We start from the raw sequence: 13,326 nt of genomic DNA, 5'->3' as shown, positions 1-13,326 counted from the left end.
GAAGAACTAGGATCCTGGAAAGTTCCTAATACCTTGTACCATAGGCACCATAACCTTTGAGAAGGCTCTATGTGACCTTGGGTCAGGAATAAACCTCATGCCACTCTCTGTAATGGAGAAACTGGGAATCTTTGAGGTGCAAGCTGCCAGAATCTCATTAGAAATGGCAGACAACTCAAGAAAAGAGGCTTATGGACAAGTAGAGGACGTGTTAGTAAAGGTTGAAGGCCTTTACATCTCTACTGATTTCATAATCCTGGATACTGGGAAGGATGAGGATGAATCCATCATTCTTGGAAGACCCTTCCTAGCCACAGCAAGAGCTGTGATTGATGTTCATAGAGGTGAACTAGCCCTTCAATTGAATGAGGACTCCTTTGTATTTAAAACTCAAGGTCATCCTTCTGTAAACATGGAAAAGAGGCACAGTAAGCTTCTCTCAGTACAGAGTTAACTAAAGCCCCCACAGTCAAACTCTAAGTTTGGTGGTGGAAGGCCTCAGCCAAACTCTAAGTTTGGTGTTGAACTCCCATATCTAAACTCTAAGTTTGGTGTTGGGAGTCTATAAAATTGACCTGATCACCTGTGTGGCTCCATGAGAGCCCACTGTCAAGCTATTGACATTAAAGAACCGCTTGTTGGGAGGTAACCCAATTTTTATTTCTCTAATTTATTTTTATTTTATTGTTCTTTCATGTTTTATTAGGTTCATGATCATGAGGAGTCACAAAATAAATAGAAAAATCAAAAACAGAATCAAAAATAGCAGAAGAAAATTCACACCTTGGAGGAAGGACTTACTGGCGTTTAAACGCCAGTAAGGAGCATTTGGCTGGCGTTCAACGCCAGAACAGAGCATGGATCTGGCGTTGAATGCCAGAAACAAGCAACATCCTGGCATTCAGACGCCAGGAATGCACACTGAGGAAAGCTGGCGATGAACGCCAGAAACAAGCATAGAACTGGCGTTCAACGCCAGAAACATGCTGCATCTAGGCGCTGAACGCCCAGAACAAGCACCAAAACCCTAAAGGATCTGTGGACCCCACAGGATCATCTCAGCATCTGTGGACCCCACAGGATCCTCACCTACCTCCACTCATACTCTCTCCTCTTCTCATTCATCCTCTCTTCCCAATAAACACCCTTCCCCAAAACCCTTCACCAATCACCTCAAGCTCTCTTCCCTACTACCCCTTCACCACTCACATCCATCCACTCTTCCCCATAAACCTACCTCATAAACCCCACCTACCTTCAAAATTCAAAATCACTTTCCCACCCAAACCCACCCTAAATGGCCGAACCTAACCCCTCTCCCTACACTATATAAACCCTTCCATTCTTCTTTATTTTCACACAACACAACCCTCTCTTCCCCTTCTTGGCCGAAACACCTCCCTCACTCTCCCTCTATATCTTCTTCTTCTTCTTCTTCTTTTCTTTTTTCTCTTGCTCGAGGGCGAGCAATATTCTAAGTTTGGTGTGGTAAAAGCATAAAGCTTTTTGTTTTTCCATTACCATTGATGGCACCTAAGACCGGAGAATCCTCTAGAAAAGGGAAAGGGAAGACAAAAGCTTCCACCTCCGAGTCATGGGAGATGGAAAGATTCATCTCCAAAGCCCATCAAGACCACTTCTATGATGTTGTGGCCAAGAAGAAGGTGATCCCCGAGGTCCCTTTCAAACTCAAGAAAAATGAGTATCCGGAGATCCGACATGAGATCCAAAGAAGAGGTTGGGAAGTTCTAACAAACCCCATCCAACAAGTCGGAATTCTAATGGTTCAAGAGTTCTATGCTAATGCATAGATCACTAGGAACCATGATCAAAGTAAGAACCCGAACCCAAAGAACTCTACAAGGTGGCTGACAAGTCCTCCACTATGGCAAGGTTAGCTTTTCCTCACCTCATTTGCCATCTATGCAATTCAGCTGGGATTGACATAGAGGGAGATATCCTCATTGATGAGGACAAGCCCATCACTAAGAAAAGGATGGAGCAAACAAGAGAGCCTATCCATGGATCTCAAGAGACGCATGAAGAAGCTCATCACCATGAAATCCCTGAGATGCCTCAAGGGATGCACTTTCCTCCACAGAATTTTTGGGAGCAAATCAACACCTCCATAGGAGAATTAAGTTCCAATATGGGACAATTAAGGGTGGAACATTAAGAGCACTCCATCATCCTTCATGAAATTAGAGAAAGATGAAAGAGCAATGAGGGAAGAGCAACAAAGACAAGCAAGAGACATAGAAGAGCTCAAGGACATCATTGGTTCCTCAAGAAGGAAACGTCACCATCACTAAGGTGGACTCATTCCTTGTTCTCAAATTTTCTATTTTTCATTTTCTTTATGTTAAGTGCTTATCTATGTTAGTGTCTTATTACATGATCATTAGTATTTAGTAACTTTGTCTTAAAGTTATAAATGTCCTATGAATCCATCACCTCTCTTAAATGAAAAATGTTTTTAATTCAAAAGAACAAGAAGTACATGAGTTTCGAATTTATCCTTGAACTTAGTTTAATTATATTGATGTGGTGACAATACTTTTTGTTTTCTGAATGAATGCTTGAATAGTGCATATGTCTTTTGAAGTTGTTGTTTATGAATGTTAAATATGTGGGCTCTTGAAAGAATGATGACAAGGAGACATGTTATTTGATAATCTGAAAAAGCAGTGAATACAAATAGCTTGCAGAAAAAAAAAAGAAAAAAAAATGGCGAAAAAAAATAGAAAGAAAAAGAAAAAGAAAGCAGAAAAAGCCAAAAGCTCTTAAAACCAAAAGGCAAGAGCAAAAAGCCAATAACCCTTAAAACCAAAAGGCAAGGGTAAATAAAAAAGATCCCAAGGCTTTGAGCATCAGTGGATAGGAGGGACTAAAGGAATAAAATCCTGGCCTAAGCGGCTAAACCAAGCTGTCCCTAACCATGTGCTTGTGGCGTGAAGGTGTCAAGTGAAAACTTGAGACTGAGCGGTTAAAGTCAAGGTCCAAAGCAAAAACAGAGTGTGCTTAAGAACTTTGGACACCTCTAATTGGGGACTTTAGCAAAGCTAAGTCACAATCTGAAAAGGTTCACCCAATTATGTGTCTGTGGCATTTATGTATCCGGTGGTAATACTGGAAAACAAAGTGCTTAGGGCCACGGTCAAGACTCATAAAGTAGCTGTGTTCAAGAATCAACATACTGAACTAGGAGAACGAATAACACTATCTGAACTCTGAGTTCCTATAGATGCCAATCATTCTGAACCTCAAAGGATAAAGTGAGATGCCAAAACTATTCAAGAGGCAAAAAGCTACAAGTCCCGCTCATCTTATTGGAGCTATGTTTCATTGATAGTTTGGAATTTATAGTATATTCTCTTCTTTTTATCCTATTTGATTTTCAGTTGCATAGGGACAACCAACAATTTAAGTTTGGTGTTTGATGAGCGGATAATTTATACGCTTTTTGGCACTGTTTTTAGTATGTTTTTAGTAGAACCTGGTTACTTTTAGGGATGTTTTCATTAGTTTTTATGTTAAATTCACATTTCTGGAATTTACTATGATTTTGTGTGTTTTTCTGTGATTTCAGGTATTTTCTGGCTGAAATTGAGGGATTTGAGCAAAAACCAGATTCAGAGGTTGAAGAAGGATTGCTGATGCTGTTGGATTCTGACCTCCCTATACTCAAAGTAGATTTTCTGGAGCTACAGAACTTCAAATGGCGCGCTTCCAATTGTGTTGGAAAGTGGACATCCAGGGCTTTCCAGAAATATATAATAGTCTATACTTTGGCCAAGTATAGACGACGTAAAAGGGCGTTGAACGCCAGTTCTATGCTGCTGTCTAGAGTTAAACGCCAGAAACACGTCACAAGCCAGAGTTGAACGCCAGAAATACGTTACAAACTGGCGTTCAACTCCAAGATTGACCTCTACACGTGTAACATTCAAGCTCAGCCCAAGCACACACCAAGTGGGCCCCGGAAGTGGATTTATGCATCAATTACTTACTTCTGTAAACCCTAGTAACTAGTTTAGTATAAATAGGACTTTTTACTATTGTATTAGACATCTTTGATCTGTTCTATGCTATCTTAGACTTTCATGGGGGCTGGCCATTCGGCCATGCCTGAACCATTATAACTTATGTATTTTCATACGGTAGAGTTTCTGCACTCCATAGATTAAGGTGTGGAGCTCTGCTGTTCCTCAGAGATTAATGCAAAGTACTACTATTTTTCTATTCAATTCAACTTATTCCGCTTCTAAGATATTCATTCGCACTTCAACCTGAATGTGATGAACGTGACAATCATCATCATTTCCCCACGAACGCGTGCCTGACAACCACTTCTGTTCCACCTTAGATTGAATGAGTATCTCTTGGATCTCTTAATCAGAATCTTCGTGGCATAAGCTAGATTGATGGCGGCATTCATGAGAGTCCAGAAAGTCTAAACCTTGTCTGTGGTATTCCGAGTAGGACGCTGGGATTGAATGACTGTGACGAACTTCAAACTCGCGAGTGCTGGGCGTAGTGACAGATGCAAAAGGAGGGTGAATCCTATTCCAGTATGATCGAGAACCTCAGATGATTAGCCGTGCTGTGACAGAGCATTTGGACCATTTTCACAAGAGGATGGGATGCAGCCATTGACAAGGGTGATGCCTCCAGACGATTAGCCATGTAGTGACAGTGCATCGGACCATTTTCCAGAGAGGATAAAAAGTAGCCATTGACAACGGTGATGTCCTTACATAAAGCCATCCATGGAAAGGAGTAAGACTGATTGGATGAAGACAGCAGGAAAGTAGAGGTTCAGAGGAACGAAAGCATCTCTATACACTTATCTGAAATTCTCACCAATGATATACATAAGTGTTTCTATCCTTATTTTCTATCTATTTATTATTTATGTTCGAAAACTCCATAACTATTTTATATCTGCCTGACTGAGATTTACAAGGTGACCATAGCTTGCTTCATACCAACAATCTCCGTGGGATCGACCCTTACTCACGTAAGGTTTATTACTTGGACGACCCAGTGCACTTGCTGGTTAGTTGTATCGAAGTTGTGAATGAAAAACGATTTATTAAGACGTGCGTACAGAGTTTCTGGCGCCGTTGCCTGAGATCACAATTTCGTGCACCAAGTTTTTGGCACCGTTGCCGGGGATCACAATTTCGTGCACCAAGTTTTTGGCACCGTTGCCGGGGATTGTTCGAGTTTGAACAACTGACAGTTCATCTTGTTGCTCAGATTTGGTAATTTTCTTTTTGTTTTATTTTCAAAAATTTTTCAAAAATTTTTCAAAAACCTTTCAAAAATTTCTCATCTGTTTTCAAAAAAAAAAAAATAAATCTTTTCAAAAATTTATTTTTCTTTAGAATTTTTAAGAATGAATTCTAGAGTTTCATGAAGCATGTTGAAGCCTGGCTGGCTGTAAAGCCATGTCTAATTCTTTTAGATATGGGCTTCCAACCATCAGCATAGAGGCAAGTTAATGGGAATGTCAGCCGTGGCATGTCTGAGTTACATACTAAAGCTTGGCTGGCTATTAAGCCATGCCTAACCCTCGAATTGGAGCTTTAGACTAAGAATACAAGATTCCTGCAATTCATATTAAAAAATTTTGAAATCCTTATTTTCTTTTTCCTATATTTTTATTCGAAAAAAATATACAAAAATCCAAAAAAAAATAAAAAAATCATAAAAATAAAAAATATTTCATGTTTCTTGTTTGAGTCTTGAGTCAAGTTGAAAGTTTGGTGTCAATTGCATACTCATCTTGCATTTTTCGAAAAATTCATGCATTCTAGTGTTCTTCATGATCTTCAAGTTGTTCTTGGTAAGTCTTCTTGTTTGATCTTAATGTTTTCATGTTTTGTGTCTTTTCTTGTTTTTCATATGCATTCTTGCATTCATAGTGTCTATACATGAAAAATTTTTTAAGTATGGTATCTTGCATGTTTTTTTTGCATTAAAAATTTTTCAAAAATAAATTCTTGATGTTCATCTTGACATTCAAAGTGTTCTTGGTGTTCATCTTGACATTCATAGCATTCTTGCATGCATTCATTGTTTTGATCCAAAATTTTCATGCATTGAGTCTTTTTCATGTTTTTCCCTCTCATCATAAAAAATTCAAAAATCAAAAAAATATCTTTCCCTTTTTCACTCATAAATTTCGAAAATTTGAGTTGACTTTTTCAAAACTTTTTAAAATCTAGTTGTTTTTATGAGTCAAATCAAATTTTCAATTTAAAAATCTTATCTTTTTCAAAATCTTTTTCAAAAATCAAATCTTTTTCACTTTTCTTATTTATTTTCAAAAACTTTTAAAATATTTTTCAAAAATCTTTTTCTTATCTTTATCTCCTAATTTTCGAAAATAACATCATCAATTAATATTTTGATTCAAAAATTTCAAGTTTGTTACTTACTTGTTAAGAAAGATTCAAACTTTAAGTTCTAGAATCATATTTTGTGATTTCTTGTGAATCAAGTCATTAATTGTGATTTTAAAAATCAAATCTTTTTCAAAACTAATTTCAATCATTTCTCTTCAAAAATATCTTTCTATCTTATCTTTTTCAAAATCATATCTTTTTCAAAAATTTGATTTTGAAATATCTTTTCTAACTTCTTATCTTCTTATCTTTTCAAAATTGATTTTCAAATTTGTTTCAACTAACTAACTAACTTTTTGTTTGTTTCTTATCTTTTTCAAAACTACCTAACTAACTCCCTCTCTCTCTAATTTTCGAAAATATCTTCCCTCTTTTTTAAAATTTCTTTTTAATTAACTAATTATTTTAATTTTTTATTTTAATTCTCGAAAATTACTAACCTTTTTCAAAAACTATTTTCGAAAATCACTAACTCTTTTTCAAAAATTATTTTCAAAAATTCTCTCTCTCTCTTATCTCATTCTATTTATTTATTCATCTACTAACACTTCATCTCACCCAAATTCGAACCCCCTCTTCCATCTGTGTTCGAATTTTTCCTCTTCTTTTCTTCTACTCACACAGGGACCTCTATACTGTGGTAAAAAGGACCCCTATTATTATTTTTTTTCTTCCCACTTTTTCATATGAGCAGGAGCAAGGACAAGAACATTCTTGTTGAAGCAGATCCAGAACCTGAAAGGACTCTGAAGAGAAAACTAAGAGAAGCTAAATTACAACAATCCAGCAAGCACCTTTCAGAAATTTTCGAAGAAGAGGAGATGGCAGCCGAAAATAATAATAATGCAAGGAGGATGCTTGGTGACTTTACTGCACCTAATTCCAATATACATAGAAGAAGCATCTCCATTCCTGCCATTGGAGCAAACAATTTTGAGCTGAAACCTCAATTAGTTTCTCTGATGCAGCAGAACTGCAAGTTTCATGGACTTCCATCTGAAGATCCTTTTCAGTTCTTAACTGAATTCTTGAAAATATGTGATACTATTAGGACTAATGGAGTAGATCCTGAAGTCTACAGGCTCATGCTCTTCTCTTTTGCTGTGAGAGACACGATGCCAGGGCATTTTGGCCAGTTTCACTGACCTTTTCTTTACTGTTTTTAGGTTAGTTTCATGCATTTCTTTAGGAAATAAGCTAGTTTTGGGTAAATATTCACTTATGCCTTCACTCAAGCATACATTGTGCATTTTACATGATTTCATGAGGATTTTGCATAAGTTTAGTGACAAATATTATGTTGCATTACTCATGACTTGGACTAGAGCTTTGATGCACTTTGTTGCTTGATTTCAGGACAAAAAGGAGCAAAAAAAGGGGAGGTAACTTGCAAAGATTAACGAGAAAAGTGATTGCCAATAACACTCTCAAAAAGCCATCAATGCCCACGTTAGAGAGTCACGTTAACCAAGTTAACGTGAACTCTAACGTGGAGAAAAGAAGTTGAGCCAACGTTAGTGACTCTCAACATTGTCACTAACGTTGGCAATCAATCATAAGTGGCCACGTTAGAAGCCACGTTAACCTAGTTAACGTGGCCTTTAACGTTAAGGGGGAGGGAGAGAAGCCAACGTTAGTGACACTCAACATTGTCACTAACGTTGGCCTATGGTGCTAAGTACCACGTTAACTCCCACGTTAACTTGGTTAACGTGGGAACTAACGTAGAGAATGAAGACTTGTCGACAACGTTAGTGACACTCAACATTGTCACTAACGTTGAAGCAACCACACAACCCCCAAGAGTCACGTTTTCTTGGTTAACGTGGAAGCTAACGATGAGAAATGAAAGATGAGCCAACGTTAGTGACACTCAACATTGTCACTAACGTTGGGATGACTAAAAGATGGCCACGTTAGAAGCCACGTTAACCTAGTTAACGTGGACTCTAACGTGAGACCTAGGGGCACATTGGAACGTTAGTGACAATGTTGAATGTCACTAACGTTCTTGAAGGATGGCAAAGGCCACGTTAGAAGCCACGTTAACCTAGTTAACGTGAGCTTTAACGTGAAGCAAGAAGGGGCACACTGGAACGTTAGTGACAATGTTGAGTGTCACTAATGTTCTCGAAGATTGACAAGGCAACATTAAAAGCCACGTTAACCTAGTTAACGTGGGTTTTAACGTAAGGCAAAAGGGGTGCATTGGAACGTTAGTGACAATGTTAAGTGTCACTAACGTTCCTGAACTTGGATTTTCACTAAATGATTAACACTCCTTACGCCCTGAGCTTAAGTCTCTGCCCACTCCGCACTTTCTCTCTGCAAGTAAAGCCAAGCCCAAATAAAGAAAGAAACTGCTTCAAACTCAAGATCCAAAGGCTCAAGACTTGAAGAGTGAACTAGAAGCTGAGAAGAGTAGTATATATAGGAGTAACTTTGAATTGTAAAAGAGTTTTGGAGGCTGAAGAACCACTCTCTGTATTTTACTTTCTTTGCAATTTCTAGTTTTAGGATGTATTCTCCATCTTTGTTTTCATTTTCAAGAGCTATGAACAACTAAACCCCTTTCATTGGGTTAGGGAACTCTGTTGTAATTTGATGGATCAATACTAATTTTTATTGTTCATCTTTTTTCTTTCCTCTTGATTTTACTTGAAAGCTTTCGATCTTCATCCAATTGAGTAGTTATCTTGAAAGAGAAGCTATTCAAACTTGGATCTCTTTTGAACCTTGGAAGAGGAATGAAGAGATCAAGCTAGAAATGCTTTCTCATGTTGGACCAAATTGGGTTTGGATGGGTATGTGACTGTAACCCTCTCAATACTTGGTTTGGGAAATGCATGTGGTATAATCAGTGACCATACTTCATCTCTTCTCATGAGCAATTGACCAAGGAATTGGCTATTGATCAATATTTGAGAGATTGAATTGCAAGGAATTGTAATTCAATCACTTAAGATTGCCAAGGAGATCAATGAGTGCATTGATTGAGGAAGAGATGAAAATGAACTTGATCCGGAGAATTGCAACATCTCCTAAGCCCAATGAACTCCCTATCTCTAATCTCACCCATTCTCTTTAATTTCTGCGATTTACTTTTATGAGCAAATCCCCCATTCCCATCTACAATTCTGCAATTTATTTTCAGTCATTTACTTCCAGTCCTTTAGTTCTAGTATTTACTTTTCTGTTATTTACATTCCCGCCATTTTATTTTCTGCGACTTTCAACCCAAATTCTGGATTCGCTCAACTAGAACATTCTTCTAATTAAAGTTGCTTGATTAATCAATCCCTGTGGGATTCGACCTCACTCTATAGTGAGTTTTTACTTGACGACAACTTTGGTACACTTGCCGAAGGGAGATTTGTTGAGAGACATGTTTTCCGCGCATCAAGTTTATGGCGCCGTTGCCGGGGATTGATTGTGCATCAACAATGATTAGATTGGAAGATCACTAGATTGAGCATTTTATTTTGTGAATTTCATTTTTCTGTTTGAGTGACTTACTTTTAGTTTTAGTTAAACTTCTTCCCTTCTCCATCTACTCTTTTATTTTTCTTTGTTATTTTCAATTCTGTTTGCTAACCCATTAACTGTTTGATATATTGCATCACCCACAACTAACATCAATTCTGACATAAATACTGTCTGCACCTATATTCTCTGCTTGTACTTGTTGGTTGTATGACAGGGAGAAGAAGCGAGGCTTCAACTTCCTTTGATTCTGAACCAGAGAGAACCTTCCTTAGACTAAGGAGGGAGGCAAAAGAAAAACGAGTAGTTGGTGCTGAAGAAGAAGAGGAACAGTTTGAGGAATACTTTGAACCAAACATGGAAGAAAACATGGAAAATCATCATGAAGAAGAGATTCACAACCATGGCAGAGGAGGTGGAGCAAATCATGCTAGGGAGGATAGAAGAGTTTTGGGCTCTTACATTAATCCAAACCCAGGAAATTGTGGAAGTAGCATCCAAAAACCAACAATCCATGCCACAACTTTGAACTTAAACCACAGCTCATCACCCTTTTTCAGAACAATTGTTCGTTTGGAGGAGGTGTTCAAGAAGATCCCAACCAACATTTGACCACCTTCCTGAGAATATGTGACACAGTGAAATCTAATGGTGTTCATCCTGACGCCTATAGATTGCTCTTATTTCCCTTCTCACTCAGAGACAAGGCAGCCAAGTGGCTGGAATCCTTCCCAAGGGAGAGCTTGACAACTTGGGAGGATGTGGTGAACAAATTCTTAGCAAGATTCTACCCTCCTCAACGAATCAATAGGCTGAGAGCTGAGGTTCAAACCTTCAGGCAATAGGATGGTGAGACTCTGTATGAAGCATGGGAGAGGTTCAAAGACTTAACAAGGAGGTGTCCACCTGACATGTTCAACGAATGGGTCCAGCAGCACATTTTCTATGAAGGGCTCTCTTATGAGTCAAAGAAGGCAGTAGACCATTCATCTGGAGGGTCCTTGAACAAGAAGAAGACCATTGAGGAAGCCATAGATGTTATTGAAACAGTAGCAGAAAACGGCTACTTCTATGCTTCCGAAAGAGGGAATACAAGAGGAGTGATGGAGCTAAACAATGTGGATGCTCTGTTGGCCCAAAACAAGCTCATTACCCAGCAGCTGGCTGACCTCACCAAGAAGATGGAGATGAACCAAGTAGCAGCAGTCTCCACTTCATCAACAACACAAGAAGTAGTAAACCAAGAAGCAGAAGGGAGTCAGGAGCAAGCCAACTACATTGGGAATTCACCAAGGAAAAACTATGATCCATACTCCAAGACTTACAACCCTGGATGGAGAAATCACCCGAACTTTGGGTGGGGAAGTGAGCAAGATCAAAACCAAGACCAGAGACGTTATAACTCCAACAACAATGCAGCTCACAAACAATTCACCCAGAGGACATCTCAACACCCCCACAACAACACTTCTCCACATACTTATCAAAACCAAAACAGCACATCTGCTCCGAATCACTCATCAATTGATGACAAGCTCTCTATGATTGAAACCTTCATTGAAGGAATATGCAGAGACATTCAAGACAGTAAAGCATTCAGAGAGGAAGTGCAGTCAAACATGCAGAATCAAAATGCTGCCATCACAAAACTGGAGACACAAATCAGCTATCTTTTTAAGCAGCTTCCGAACCACAATTTTTGCTATGATGCCCATTCAAGAAAAAGAGAGGAGTGTCAAGCTATCACACTTAGGAGTGGGAAGGAACTGAAGGAACATCCCAAAAAACCACTAGAAGAAAGCTCAATTGAAAAGGAAGAGGAGCAAGATGGAATGCAACCCCCACGCCAAGTTTGCAGAAAGAGAAAAAGATACCCCAACTCAACGTCTCAAGAGCTCCATACCCCCAGCTATTGAAAAAAAAGGAATATGACAACCAGTTCTTGAGATTTTTGGAAATCTTCAAGAAGCTACAAATCAACATACCATTTGTTGAAGCCATAGAACAAATGCCACTTTATGCCAAGTTTTTGAAGGAGCTAATGACTAAGAAGAGAAGCTGGAAGAACAATGAGACTGTGATACTAACTGACGAGTGCAGTGCTATCATTCAGCATAAACTACCTCAGAAACTAAAGGATCCTGGGAGTTTTCAGATCCCTTGCATTATAGGAGAAATCACAGTAGAAAAGGCTCTTTGTGACCTAGGGGCCAGCATCAATTTGATGTCAGTAGCTATGATGAGAAAGATGAAAATTGAGGAGGCTAAACCAACAAAAATGGCTCTACAACTGGCAGACCGATCGTTCAAATTCCCTCACGGGATAGTGGAGGATTTGCTAGTAAAAGTAGGAGATTTCATATTCCCAACAGATTTTGTGGTGCTGGACATGCAGGAAGACGCCAAAACCTCCATCATTTTGGGAAGCAATTTTTTTGGCCACTGCTGGAGTTGTCATTGATGTTCAAAAGGGTGACCTCACCCTTAGATTACACAATGAAAAGATGACATTCAATGTGTTCAAGGCCATGAGTTATCCACCGGAACAATTAGGGGAATGCATGAGGTTAGATGCACTTAAGGATTAAGTGCAGGAGAATATTGAAGAAGATAAACCTGAAGAGAACGAGAGATTGGTGGAGGAAGAATCTGAATCAAGTGAAGAGGTAGCTACAACAGAAACACATATACCAGATGCACCAAAGGAAGGGAGCGAAAAATCAAAAGCACCCAAACTTGAACTAAAAGCATTGCCACCCACTCTCAAATATGCATATGTAGGAGAAAATGAAAACTACCCAGTGATCATAAATTCATCCCTCAGTCAAGATCAAGAGGACGAGCTACTCAAGGTGCTGCGGGAGCATAAGGATGCCATTGGATGGACACTTGCTGACTTGAAGGGAATCAGTTCAGCCATATGCATGCATAAAATACTGTTGAAAGATGATGCCAAGCCATCCATTCAATCCCAAAGAAGGCTGAACCCAATCATGAAGGAAGTGGTACAGAAGGAGGTTATGAAGCTTTGTCAAGGAGGAGTCATATACCCAATTTCGGATAGCCCTTGGGTTAGCCCCATACATGTTGTGCCAAAGAAGGGAGGGATCACTGTAGTTACCAATGAGAAGAATGAGCTCATACCTACAAGGATCGTCACAGGATGGCGAATGTGCATAGACTACAGGAAACTCAATGAGGCTACACAAAAGGACCATTTTCCCCTTCCATTCATAGATCAGATGTTGGAAAGACTTGCAGGCACGCATATTATTGTTTTCTCGACGGTTATTCAGGATATAACCAAATAGTGGTTGATCCAAGAGACCAAGAGAAAACCTCATTTACCTATCCGTATGGAGTGTTTGCCTATAGGCGCATGCCATTTGGATTATGTAATGCCCCTGCAACTTTCCAACGCTGCATGCTT

General features: G+C 38.9%; 1 non-coding gene across 1 annotated transcript; it reads right to left on the bottom strand.

Moving 5' to 3' along the window:
* Nucleotides 1-10,705: 10,705 nt before the first annotated feature.
* On the bottom strand, nucleotides 10,706-10,809 carry LOC112780836 (small nucleolar RNA R71). The gene has a single exon (XR_003191647.1). It is a non-coding gene; the product is annotated as a small nucleolar RNA R71 (small nucleolar RNA).
* Between the last annotated feature and the right edge of the window lie 2,517 nt (nucleotides 10,810-13,326).

Source organism: Arachis hypogaea, chromosome 19, assembly GCF_003086295.3.
Source record: "Arachis hypogaea cultivar Tifrunner chromosome 19, arahy.Tifrunner.gnm2.J5K5, whole genome shotgun sequence".
Classification (NCBI taxonomy): Eukaryota; Viridiplantae; Streptophyta; class Magnoliopsida; order Fabales; family Fabaceae; genus Arachis; species Arachis hypogaea.
The sequence above is the reverse complement of the archived record's forward strand: the minus strand, read 5'-3'. Positions and strand labels throughout refer to the sequence as shown.